Source organism: Dendropsophus ebraccatus, chromosome 1, assembly GCF_027789765.1.
Source record: "Dendropsophus ebraccatus isolate aDenEbr1 chromosome 1, aDenEbr1.pat, whole genome shotgun sequence".
Taxonomy (NCBI): Eukaryota; Metazoa; Chordata; class Amphibia; order Anura; family Hylidae; genus Dendropsophus; species Dendropsophus ebraccatus.
The window spans coordinates 25,115,126-25,128,588 of NC_091454.1; positions in this window are offsets into that span (position 1 = coordinate 25,115,126).

A 13,463-nucleotide genomic window follows, 5' to 3' on the forward strand; every position below is an offset into this window, starting at 1 on the left:
GTACTATTGATCTCTGCAAAAAAAATAAAAATTTAAATGACAGTCACACTTTAAGGATAACAATCACTGTTTTGGAGCGTCCGTCACACACAGCCCTGATCTCAAACCTATTGGAAATTTATGGGCAAAGCTGAAAAGGCAGGTGTGAGCAAGGAGGCCTAGAAACATGGCTCAGTGACACCCGTCCTGTAAAGAGGAATGGGCCCAAACTCCCACCGACCATTGTAAGAAGCTAGTGGAAGGATAGCCTAAAATGTTTGACCTAAGTCATACACTTAAGGGGCAATGGTACCAAATATTAATGAAATGTACGTAAACTTTTGACTTTGCAAAGAGTTATAAAAAATGCGTGACATTTGGCAAATAGAAATCATTTGGGTAATCCTCCTAATTGACCTAAAACTAGAAGGGTTAGTACCAGCAAATACATGTGGTATCATACAGTCCCCAAACACACCAGCATACTATATGTAAGTGTCAGAGCCAAATAATACTGCCATATTAGGCTTAATAATACCATATAGTGCACAGATGTGGCCATATTATGCATAGACAATGGGCTGGTCCTATAAATGCTGGATTGGTGAGAAATCTGGTGACCGGGGACAACACATGTGGCTGCAGGATGTTCTGTACAAATCACTCAGCTGTTAGTGTCCCTTGTATCACTGCTAGGGATGAACAGTTGTCATATCATGTGATGGCTCCCGATCATCACATCAGCAGGGGGCAGTGTGTCCTCCCCACATCATCACACCAGCGGGAGGTAGTGTGTTCCCCCCACATCAGCAGGAGGCAGTGTGTCCTCCCCACATCATTACACCAGTGGGAGGCAATGTGTCCTCCCCACATCATCACACCAGCAGGGGGCAGTGTGTCCTCCCCACATCATTACACCAGTGGGAGGCAATGTGTCCTCCCCACATCATCACACCAGCAGGGGGCAGTGTGTCCTCCCCACATCATCACACCAGCAGGGGGCAGTGTATCCTCCCCACATCATCACACAAGCAGGAGGCAGTGTGTCCTCCCCACATCAGCAGGAGGCAGTGTGTCCTCCCCACGTCATCACACCAGCAGGGGGCAGTGTGTCCTCTCCACATCATCACACCAGCAGAGGGCAGTGTATCCTCCCCACATCATCACATCAGCAGGGGGCAGTGTGTCCTCCCACATGACACCAGCAGGGGGCAGTGTATCCTCCCCGAATCATCACACCAGCAGGGGGCAGTGTGTCTTCCCCACATCAGTACACTAGCAGAGGGCAGGGTGTTCTCCCCACATCAGTACACCAGCAGGGGGGCAGTGTGTCCTCCGTACATCATCACACCAGCAGGGATCAGCGTGTTCCCCCCCCCCCCCCCCCCCCCCATGTCATTTGTCAGTAAGGTCTGTGAGATTTCCTCATAGTGTCTTCCATCATAGCACTGCATGCTACAGAGCCTCTGTACGTGTCAGAAACTGTCCAGAGCAAGAGTAAATCCCTATCCTACTCAGGTCTGTTCCTGCCAGGGAGAGAGGTGGCAGCAGAGAGCACTGTGTCAGACTGTAAAGAATACACCGCTTCCTGCAGGACATACAGCAGCTGATAAGTACTGGAAGACATTTTTTTTTTTTTTTTTTTTTTTTTTAAATAGAACTAATTTATAAATCTGTACAACTTTGAATTATTTTCTTTTTTTCCAGAGTACCCCTTTAACAATAAGTATACACTACATAAGAGATCTGCTACATTCTGTGTTGGATTCCAATGCACCTGAGTATAATGGCCAGTAATATAAACAATTCTCGGGCACAGTTATGGGCACACTAGTTGCCCTGGAATTACCAAGCATATTTTGAGTGGATTTTGAAGCAAATTAATAACTTTAATTTGCCCCATGTATATGCTTTGCAATGTTTTAGTGATATGAGCCAGTACACAAGTGCAGTTCGGAGGATTTGTGCCTAAATAACGACAGGTATAATCTGGTGTCCATATGTGCAATTGCAAGAAAAAGAAGGACTACTGTATACATCAAGATCCTGAAAACCAACAGCTATCTTCTTATAACCACTACCATCAACTACTTATGAGAAAATCCATCCTGTACAGTTTTTCCGTAGACGTCACATTAATAATGATGAGACACAGTCTGAACAGCTGTCGGAAGAATTCAAGTCCCGTCCTATAGATAGAGACTATCCAGAGGTCATGCTTACACAAGCGTTAGGAAAAGTCTGTGCTATAGAACATACAAAGTAATAAAAAACAACAACCAAAATTTTCTCTTTTAATTACAGCCCCATGGAACGACAAATCAAGGCGACCCATTGAAGAGAACGGGCCCATTATCCAAACAGATGATACATTGTAAGTGACAAGAGAAGAATCAACGGGATATAAGTATGAGGGAGACTCCTAAAACAATAGGGAAAAAAACATCGTCAACTAGCCGTAATTTAAAGTGAACAAAGATTGTTCCTATGTGAACTGTTCCCACAACATATTCCTAGAAAGAATAGCAACGAATGATTTTATCAACACACGGGGAGAGATTTATCAAACTGGTGTAAAGTAGAATTGGCTCAGTTGCCCCTAGCAACCAATCAGATTCCACTTTACATTCCTGACAGACTCTTTGAAAAATGAAAGGTGGAATCTGATTGGTTGCTAGCGGCAACTGAGCCAATTCTACTTTACACCATGTTTGATAAATCTCCCCCATTGTGTTGTAGCTGTCTGTTTAGTGGATCAGTTTTTAGATGGTTACTTTAAACTTACAGTGGTCCTTCAGCTTACAATGGCCTCAAGATATAATATTTTCAACATACAATATTCCTTTCTGGACTATCGTAACTTGAGACCAGACTCAACATACAATGCTACAGACAGTCAGGATCTACGGCAGAGGTGAATATAACTACATGACTGACCAATAAATGTGGCCATTTTACTAGTAAAACCCCAGTATTAGTGAAGTGCATGTAGTGACTGGCTGTCTAGTGGCGCCACCCTACAGTACAGTGTGATACCACATGTCCTGTACTGCTCTTTACCTGCGCCAAGATGAGTTGCTCCTTTGGGCACCTGTTGTTATAACTTTCAAAATCTCAATCAACAGTAGATGTGATATAAAGCAGGTTTGCAATATACATTCATTATGTTTTTTTATTGTTATCCTGCTGTAAAACAAAGCTGAACTTACCAGAAATCCAGGTCCAGTCTCCCGAAGGCAGATTTTCTGACTTGCGCTGGTTGAAAAAAACCCAGGAATTCCGGCCAGTGCAGATAGTCACAGTGCCCGTCAATCACATGACTGCCTTTGTGAGCGCTCAGATGGCCCGGGAAACACTGGACTTCCTGTTTTCTGACTCTTTGAGAAAAAAAAAAGTCAGAAAACAGGAAGTGCCGTGTTTTCCATGATAACTAAAAAAAAAAAAATGATGAATGTAAATTGCACACTTGCTTTATATCACATCTACTTTTGGTTTAGATTTTGAAACTTATAACGACAGTGACACTTTAATTTATTTTTTTTCTGGGACCCTGTGTGATCTGTACAGGACTCCGGGCCTCTACATAGAAAGTAATTTGCAGCCTTCAGTAGCTCTTTCTGACTGCTGTATGTAAGGATTTGCTTTATCCATATTAGTTATCTGTTTATTTTCCTTTAAATCATAATTTTTTCAAATTTTGTGGTGACATTTTCAGGACCAATTACCAGTTCCCCATAGAGTTTTGGTCTCAACATACAATGGTCGCCTTGGAACCAATTAATAGGGTATGTAGAGGGAACACTGTACACAAACACATGGTCAAACACGTTTTGGAAACGATAGGGGGGGGGGGATTATCAGTTTTGATCCATTTTTTTATAATCAAAGTCAATGGAAAAAGAGATCCAAATGGACGCACACAAATGCATCTGTTTTTTCATCCATTTTTTTCCCCTAAACAGTTACGTTAAACGGACTGCAAAAACGCAGTGTGAACCCAGCCTTACTTGTACACACATAGTTGTTTTTTTTACTATTTGAGCAAAATTATATGCCCACTATGAAAAAAGGTTTTTCGAGCACCTCAGATCCCATTGGACACTAGGGTGCTACTTTTACTTCTACACCTTTTATAGCTACGTCCCTCATGAGAGGGAGGTAACGGCAAGGTCTTTATATTTTAGTAGTTACCTATAACAGTTGTCTTTCCTGTGTCCTAACTGCTCTTAGTACTCAGATACCCCCAGGACTTATAGTACAGCCAAATTGTATGATCAATAGACCCTCACAAAAAAACATGCAAAGCACCCATCAGAACTTGCAGGGATAAAGAAGAAATAGTAACTTGACAACAGATGGCTGGAACTGGAGATGATGGAATGGATGATGACAAAAGCAATGACTGCATGAAAATAGATGTCCCTGACTTTTCTCTAGATCTTCCCCTGACCTCCATCCTAACCCCACGCTATTTCTACAATATCCTATGAAGATTGTATACTAACTGTCCCTAACAGGAACATAATAAAGATGCTAAGACAGTGGGAATAAAGGGAGTGCGGAAAACTATAACATAAAAACGTACAACAGGGCAGCGTCCCCCACATATCAATACATGCAATGGAACGGTGTGCATAGTAACTGTCCAAACAGACTAATAGACAGGAGAAGGCAGAATAACAGAGACTCATATTCTGTACATCTGTATTCATTTTGCGGTCTGGTCTGAGGTCTGGATTTATGCTGCGGTCTGGTCTTATAGGATCCGGTCTGGGCTATATAATTCTTTTAGAGTCAGGTTACAGTAAACATAGCGTGCATATCACAGTCAGACTCACAGGACAACGGCAAGGAATTTCCTAATTTCCATATTGCTGCCAGGTGTGAAGACAGCGAATGTAATGAGGAGCTGCTGGATATAGAGTTCTCCTGTGTATTAGCACAGGGTCACCAGGGGTGAAGATCCACCTCTCTGAACATGTCTGTACATGGATGCAATTAAATATCCTCATCTGTGTATTCTGGACTGTTATCCTGCATTTACACGGAACGATTATCGTTTGAATTTTCACAATAACGATGGCATTTGAGCGATAATCGTTCCGTGTAAACACAGCGAACGATCAAGCGACGATCGTGAAATCGTTCATTTTGATCTTTCAACATGTTCTCAAATCGTCGTTCGTCCTTCGCAAAAAATTCGCAGATGGCTTATTGTAAACGGTCTTTCAAAGATTCACCCTATGTGAAAGATGGGCTTAAGTGATCTTAAAAACGATCAAATTTTCTAACGAATTATTTGTCTAAATGCTGATCGTTATAAAAACCAAATCGTTGTTTCAAAATCGTTAAACAATCGATTGGGCGAGTTATAGCTTCGTGTAAACGCAGCATTACCCTTGGGATTCCAGGTAAGGTTGCACTGTCTACCCTAGGTACATAATACTAGTGTACAGCCTTAGGCTATGTTCACACTACGTATCTTTCCGGTCGTAGTGCAAACCGCGAATATACGCAAATAGTTTTGAGGTTGATGCGTTCGCTTGAAAGTATACGATATACGGCCGCACAGTTTACACTACATATGAACTTACGACCGGATCGTATACGGCGCCGTGAAAAACGAACACGACTATTGTTTGAGGACGGAAATGTTCCAACTCACGGCCGTGGATTTCCATGCGGCCCCGTACGGAGTACTTATTTCAGTCAAATTGAACTTGATTTTTCGATCCAAAAGGTTCTGTGAGTTTTATTGGGCTGGGCGAAGATTTCCAAGTAAATTACCTGCCTCAGATCGCTTCGAAACAAGCTAGGGAAGCATAACTCTACTACGGGCGTATGTTCGTGGTTCGTACGCATCCGGCCGCATGTCGATTTTTCCCACGCCCGTAGTTTCAGCTGCACATGTACGGCGGCGTACGAACTGCGGCCGGAATCGTACGCAGTGTGAACATAACCTTATAATACATCAGCATTGGATACAAGTGTAGTGTATGCTGCATTTATCAATTGGCCCGCAGCTATTTTCGTGATTCGTGCATGGGAGACAGATAACTCTGTCCGCATCTGAACTCTTATCGAAGGACGAGCATGTTGAAATGAGTCTACCATCAGCAAGTCAGGACACCCCTATATGGAATACATAGTCACCCCTGCCAAAATCTCTGGGTTTCGACAACTTTTATCTCATCTTTTTGTCTCATCCAGGGGAGATCACAAAAAGTTTGCACTCTACATTTAAACCCATCAAATAACACGGCCAATAGATAAAGGAGGAAATCCCAGCGACGCCAACAGTCAGGATTTCCTTTATGATACAAAATAATTGTCTAGTCGCATGCCCAAGCTTTTCCTGTTTGTTAGCCCGATACTGTGGTGAGCATCGGCGCCGGAAGGAAGAAGTAATTTCTCTAACCCTTGTCTAAACAAAGAAGATTAAGGGTGCCTTCACACGTACCGGATCCGCAGCGGATTTCACGCTGCGCTGCCTGTATGTGACTCGGCCCCTTTAACCCCCTGCCGCCCGCAGCTCCGGCCCGCAGCATACATTACCTGCTCGGCACCCCGGCTGTGTGGGAGGCTCCCGGATGCCCTTGCTCCCCTTCAGCCAATCAGTGCACAGCAGCACTGATTGGCTGATGGGGACCGACGGGAGCCTCACACAGCTGCGGCGTAGAGCAGTTAATGTATGCTTTGGGTGGGGCAGCGCACTGATTGGCTGACCGCCAGGAGATGCTGGGAGGCCCGAAGCAAGCAGGAGCCTGGAGCAGGTGATGTATGCTCTGGGCCGGGGCTGCGGGTGGCGGAGGTTAAAGGGGCCAGGTTACATAAATGTAACCTATAGACCTTCACAGTACCAGGATCCGCAAAACAAAAGTCTGTGGAGCCGCGGTTGCGAGTCTCAAAACACAGGAATACCCACAGGGTGCCTCCATGATGGGGAGAGCACCACACCACCCTGATAAGTGGCCCCTAAAGTCCCCCTCAGTTGCGTGTTTTGGAACATAAATAGGGAAACAACAGGGTGGCCCCTTTTGTGTCAAAGTGTAACTCAAGGTGCGAGTATTGTGACATGACAAGGGCTTGCCAAGGCAGGTATCCATCCACAGACAGCCGTTTTGGGGTATTTGCCCCTCGTCAGTGCGGAGTAGGATTCTGGCTAGTTGGGGCAATGACAAATCGACCAACAAAACACAGTACTCAAGGATATCAGTGAACAAATTTTTGGGGGCATCAGTGGAGACTCTTGATAGAGTACTTCATTGGAATTTGTTCACTGATCTCCTTGAGTTTAGTGACTACTGTGTTTTGTTTTGTCAGTACCAGGATCCGCAGCGGATTTCACTGCAAATCCGCAGCGGATTTCCGTTACATGTGAAGGCACTCCAAGATGGGTTCTTGCAACATTGGACTTTTGAATTTTGACAGGATCAAGCTTTCTGGAACGAACAGTAGGAACCCTGGCTCCTGCTCGTACCCCTGACTTGTCTTATTCCAACACTTTTTTTTGTTTTTTTGTTAGACACATACATTTACTTTAAGATTACTGTGATTGGATCAGAGAGGGGTAGTGACCAGACTGACATACTCCCACACATGTGAGAGGGTTTGGCATAATAAAATAGCAAAAACTAGTTAAACGAGTACTCCGGCACCCCCCTTCCCCCCCCCCCCCAAAAAAACCCAGACATTTACAGAAAATATACGTACCATCCCACCGGTGACTATCGCCATTCGAATTTCCCGCTGGCCGCGTCCCCACCATCTTTGTCTACCGTCCTCACTTCCGGGTCCGAGTGCAATGAATGGAAGAGAAAAGGCTGCTGGTGCGCATGCCACTAGTGATGAGTGAACATCCTGATGTTCGGTTCGAATCCCGAACACAAACATAGAAAAAAATTATTGCGATCGGTTCATGTTTGTGTTCGCCGAACATTCACAAACAAAGAACAGACATACAGTAAACGCGTATGTTTTGGTCTACGCACATGCGTACAGATTATCAGATTAAAAGGTGTAAATTACGCAGTTGCGTACTAATTTGCATTCCTTTGCGTACATATTGCCATTTTGACCATTCCCATCTTTTTAACCTTTTATCATTTTTCCACTTTATGCGCATCCACATAAAAATACGGATTACGGATACACTATAGAATTTTTTTTGCAGATTGCGGACATAATATACGATCCTTATCCTTAAAAATGACTGAACATGAATGAGGCCTATGCCTTCTTTTTCATGTTGAAGTCCCTCTGAATACACTGTAATTAGGCTGGGTTCACACTACGTATATTTCAGTCAGTATTGTGGTCCTCATATTGCAACCAAAACCAGTAGTGGATTAAAAACACAGAAAGGATCTGTTCACACAATGCTGAAATTGAGTGGATGGCCGCCATATAACAGTTAATAACTGCCATTATTTCAATATAACAGCCGTTGTTTTAAAATAACAGCAAATATTTGCCATTAAATGGCGTCCATCCACTCAATTTCAACATTGTATGAACAGAGCCTTTCTGTGTATTCAATCCACTCCTGGTTTTGGTTGCATTATGAGGACCACAATACTGACTGAAAAATACGTAGTGTGAACCCAGCCCAAGGGTGCGTTCACACCTACAGGATCTGCAGCTGATTTTCTGCAGCAGATTTCAGTTAACTGAACACAGCATCAAATCTGATGCTGTGTTCAGTTATTTAACTGAAATCTGCTGCAGAAAATCAGCTGCAGATCCTGTAGGTGTGAACTCACCATAAGGGTGCCTTCACATCTACCGAATCCGCAGTGGATTTTCATGCTGCAAGTTTGCAGCGAAATCAACTGCAGATCCTGTACTGTGAAGCTCAATGGGTCCCATACACGATGGCCGCCCTGGCCCCCCCGCACGCCTGATCGCCGCCCTGGCCTCCCTGCACGCCCGATCGCAGCCCTGGCCCCGAGCATACATCACCTGCTCGGGTCGTGGCTGTGTGATGCTCCCGGCTCCCCTGCACGGCAGCACTGATGCTGATGGGCAGCGAGGGGAGCCGGGAGCATCACACAGCCACAGCCCGAGCAGGTGATGTATGCTCAGGGCTGCGGTCGGGCATGTGGGAGGGGGGGGGGGGGGTTGTGGGGGCCGGGGCAACGATCAGGCGTGGGGGGGTTTAAGGGGGTCGGCGGCGGTGCAGGGGTTAAAGAGGCCGGGTCCCATGCAGGCAGCAGATCCGCTGCCTGTATGGGACCCATTGAGCTTCACAGTACAGGATCCGCAGCTGATTTTGCTGCAAACTCGCAGCATGAAAATCCGCTGCGGATCCTGTAGGTGTAAACGCACCCTAAAAATAATTCCTGGAGTACTCCACTGACAATGATGACCAGATTTCCTGAAATTCTTTAGAATCAGCCATATGATACAACTGTGTCTACATATATACAGTATGTATATCACAACTTTTCAGGACAATCTTTAGCTGTAGACACAGTTGTATCATATGGCTGATTCTAATGAATGTCAGAAAATTTGCTCATCAGTGTTAATGGAGTACTCCAGGAATAAAGGGGTCTGAATACTGTCCGTACCCACTGTATTTATCCCGTGCATTGAAGGATTCCTGGCAACAGCAGTACAGTATGGACGGACATGGAGAAGACTGGAGATGTGCGTCTGTGTAGTAGTAGTACTAGTATTAGTAGTAGTACTACAGTATAGGACATGATGGATAAGGCAGGAGATGGCGGCTTTGTGGGGGTAGTAGTACTAGTAGTAGTAGTACAGTATGGAACATGATGGAGAAGACTGGAGATGTGCGTCTGTGTAGGGTAGTAGTAGTAGTAGTAGTACAGTATGGAACATGATGGAGAAGACTGGAGATGTGGGCTCTGTAGGGGTAGTAGTAGTAGTAGTACAGTATGGAACATAATGGAGAAGACTAGAGATGTGCGGCTGTGTAGTAGTAGTACAGTATGGAACATGATGGCGAAGACTAGAGATGTGCGGCTGTGTAGTAGTAGTAGTAGAAGTAGTAGTAGTAGTACAGTATGGAACATGATGGAGAAGACTAGAGATGTGCGGCTGTGTAGTAGGAGTACAGTATGGAACATGATGGAGAAGACTAGAGATGTGCGGCTGTGTAGTAGTACTACTAGTAGAGTATGGAACATGATGGAGAAGACTAGAGATGTGCGGCTGTGTAGTAGTAGTAGTAGTACAGTAAGCAACATGATGGAGAAGACTAGAGATGTCCGGCTGTGTATTAGTAGTAGTAGTACAGTAAAGAACATAATGGAGAAGACTAGAGATGTGCGGCTGTGTATTGGTAATACTAGTACAGTATGGAACATGATGGAGAAGACTAGAGATGTGCGGCTGTGTAGTAGTAGTACAGTATAGAACATGATGGAGAAGACTAGAGATGTGCAGCTGTGTAGTAGTAGTAGTAGTAGTAGTAGTACAGTATGGAACATGATGGAGAAGACTAAAGATGTGCGGCTGTGTAGTAGTAGTAGTAGTACAGTAAGGAACATGATGGAGAAGACTAAAGATGTCCGGCTGTGTATTAGTAGTAGTAGTACAGTAAAGAACATAATGGAGAAGACTAGAGATGTGCGGCTGTGTATTGGTAATACTAGTACAGTATGGAACATGATGGAGAAGACTAGAGATGTGCGGCTGTGTAGTAGTAGTACAGTATAGAACATGATGGAGAAGACTAGAGATGTGCAGCTGTGTAGTAGTAGTAGTAGTAGTACAGTATGGAACATGATGGAGAAGACTAGAGATGTGCGGCTCTGTAGTAGTAGTAGTAGTAGTACAGTATGGAACATGATGGAGAAGACTAGAGATGTGCGGCTCTGTAGTAGTACTACTAGTACAGTATGGAACATGATGGAGAAGACTAGAGATGTGCGGCTGTGTAGTAGTAGTAGTACAGTAAGGAACATGATGGAGAAGACTAGAGATGTCCGGCTGTGTAGTAGTAGTAGTACAGTAAAGAACATAATGGAGAAGACTAGAGATGTGCGGCTGTATATTGGTAATACTAGTACAGTATGGAACATGATGGAGAAGACTAGAGATGTGCGGCTGTGTAGTAGTAGTACTAGTACAGTATAGAACATGATGGAGAAGACTAGAGATGTGCAGCTGTGTAGTAGTAGTAGTAGTAGTAGTACAGTATAGAACATGATGGAGAAGACTAGAGATGTGCGGCTGTGTAGTAGTAGTACTAGTACAGTATGGAACATGATGGAGAAGACTAGAGATGTGCGGCTGTGTAGTAGTAGTGGTACAGTATGGAACATGTGGAGAAGACTCGAAATGTGCGGCTGTGTAGTAATAGTAATACAGTATGGAACATGATGGATAAGGCAGGAGATGTGCAGCTGTGTAGTAGTAGTACAGTATGGAACATGATGGAGAAGACTAGAGATGTGCGACTGTGTAGGGGTAGTAGTAGTAGTAGTACAGTATGGAACATGATGGAGAAGACTAGAGATGTGCGGCTGTGTGGTAGTAGTACTAGTACAGTATGGAACATGATGGAGAAGACGAGATGTGCGGCTGTGTAGTAGTAGTACAGTATGGACCATGATGGAGAAGTCTAGAGATGTGCGGCTGTGTAGTAGTAGTAGTAGTACAGTATGGAACATGATGATAAGGCAGGAGATGTGCGGCTGTGTATTAGTAGTAGTACAGTATGGAACATGATGGAGAAGACGAGATGTGCGGCTGTATAGTAGTAGTAGTACAGTATGGAACATGATGATAAGGCAGGAGATGTACGGCTGTGTAGTAGTAGTAGTACAGTATGGAACATGATGATAAGGCAGGAGATGTGCGGCTGTGTAGTAGTAGTAGTACAGTATGGAACATGATGATAAGGCAGGAGATGTGCGGCTGTGTATTAGTAGTAGTACAGTATGGAACATGATGGAGAAGACTAGAGATGCTAGAGATGTGCGGCTGTGTAGTTGTAGTAGTACAGTATGGAACATGATGGAGAAGACTAGAGATGTGCGGCTGTGTAGTAGTACTACAGTAGGGAACATGATGGAGAAGACTAGAGATGTGCGGCTGTGTAATAGTAGTAGTAGTAGAGTATGGAACATGATGGAGAAGACTGGAGATGTGCGGCTGTGTAGTAGTAGTAGTAGTAGTAGTAGTAGTAGTAGTAGTACAGTATGGAACATGATGGAGAAGACTGGAGATGTGTGGCTGTGTAGTAGTAGTAGAGTATGGAACATGATGGAGAAGACTGGAGATGTGCGGCTGTGTAATAGCAGTAGTAGTACAGCATGGAACATGATGGAGAAGACTAGAGATGTGCTGCTGTGTATTAGTAGTAGTACAGTATGGAACATGATGGAGAAGACTAGAGATGCTAGAGATGTGCGGCTGTGTAGTAGTAGTAGAGTATGGAACATGATGGAGAAGACTAGAGATGTGCGGCTGTGTAGTAGTAGTAGTAGTAGAGTATGGAACATGATGGAGAAGACTGGAGATGTGCGGCTGTGTAGTAGTAGTAGTAGAAGTAGTAGTAGTAGTACAGTAGGGAACATGATGGAGAAGACTAGAGATGTGCGGCTGTGTAGTAGTAGTACAGTAGGGAACATGATGGAGAAGACTAGAGATGTGCGGCTGTGTAATAGTAGTAGTAGTAGAGTATGGAACATGATGGAGAAGACTGGAGATGTGCGGCTGTGTAGTAGTAGTAGTACAGTATGGAACATGATGGAGAAGACTGGAGATGTGCGGCTGTGTAGTAGTAGTAGTAGTACAGTATGGAACATGATGGAAAAGACTAGAGATGTGCAGCTGTGTAGGGTAGTAGTAGTAGTAGTAGTAGTAGTACAGAATGGAACATGATGGACAAGGCAGGAAAATTATACATTGTTTATTGTATATGGTATATCACAGCCATGTAGAGATAGTAATTGTAGATAAAGACAGATTTTTAGGAAATGTAAATTGCAGTTATTTAGTTCTTATGAATTCTCTTATGTCCCCTATGCCCCATCCTCAGGGATAAGCATCAATGTATAATTGGTAAGGGTCCGACCTTGGGGACAAACAATTGCCTATTCATCAGTTGTCAGATCATTTCTTATCCTATAGATAAATCCTTCCATCAGTAGCCTGGAGAGCCTTGTAACCTACAGCACTATGATAGATGGTTGATGGATGTTGTAATGGCTATCCTTCTGGAGAAAACGTTCCATCTGTACGGATAGGAACACATTAGGTGTATCTGTTCTTTTAGCTTTGTGTCTCTTTACTGAAAGGAACAGTTTGCATTTGAGGTTGTGAATCGTCATTCCCCGGTTCGCTCAGTCCTATGCGCAGTACATTCTGCAATGTTTCCTATTAGAGTGCTGGCGTTGAGTGACTGGTGTCAGTGCATATTGTATCTCCATCACTAGGTGGCTTGTTCCTCCCCAGATCACTGAGCTTTTATCTCTGGAGGGAGGGGGTGTAGGAGTTTACCCTCCTCC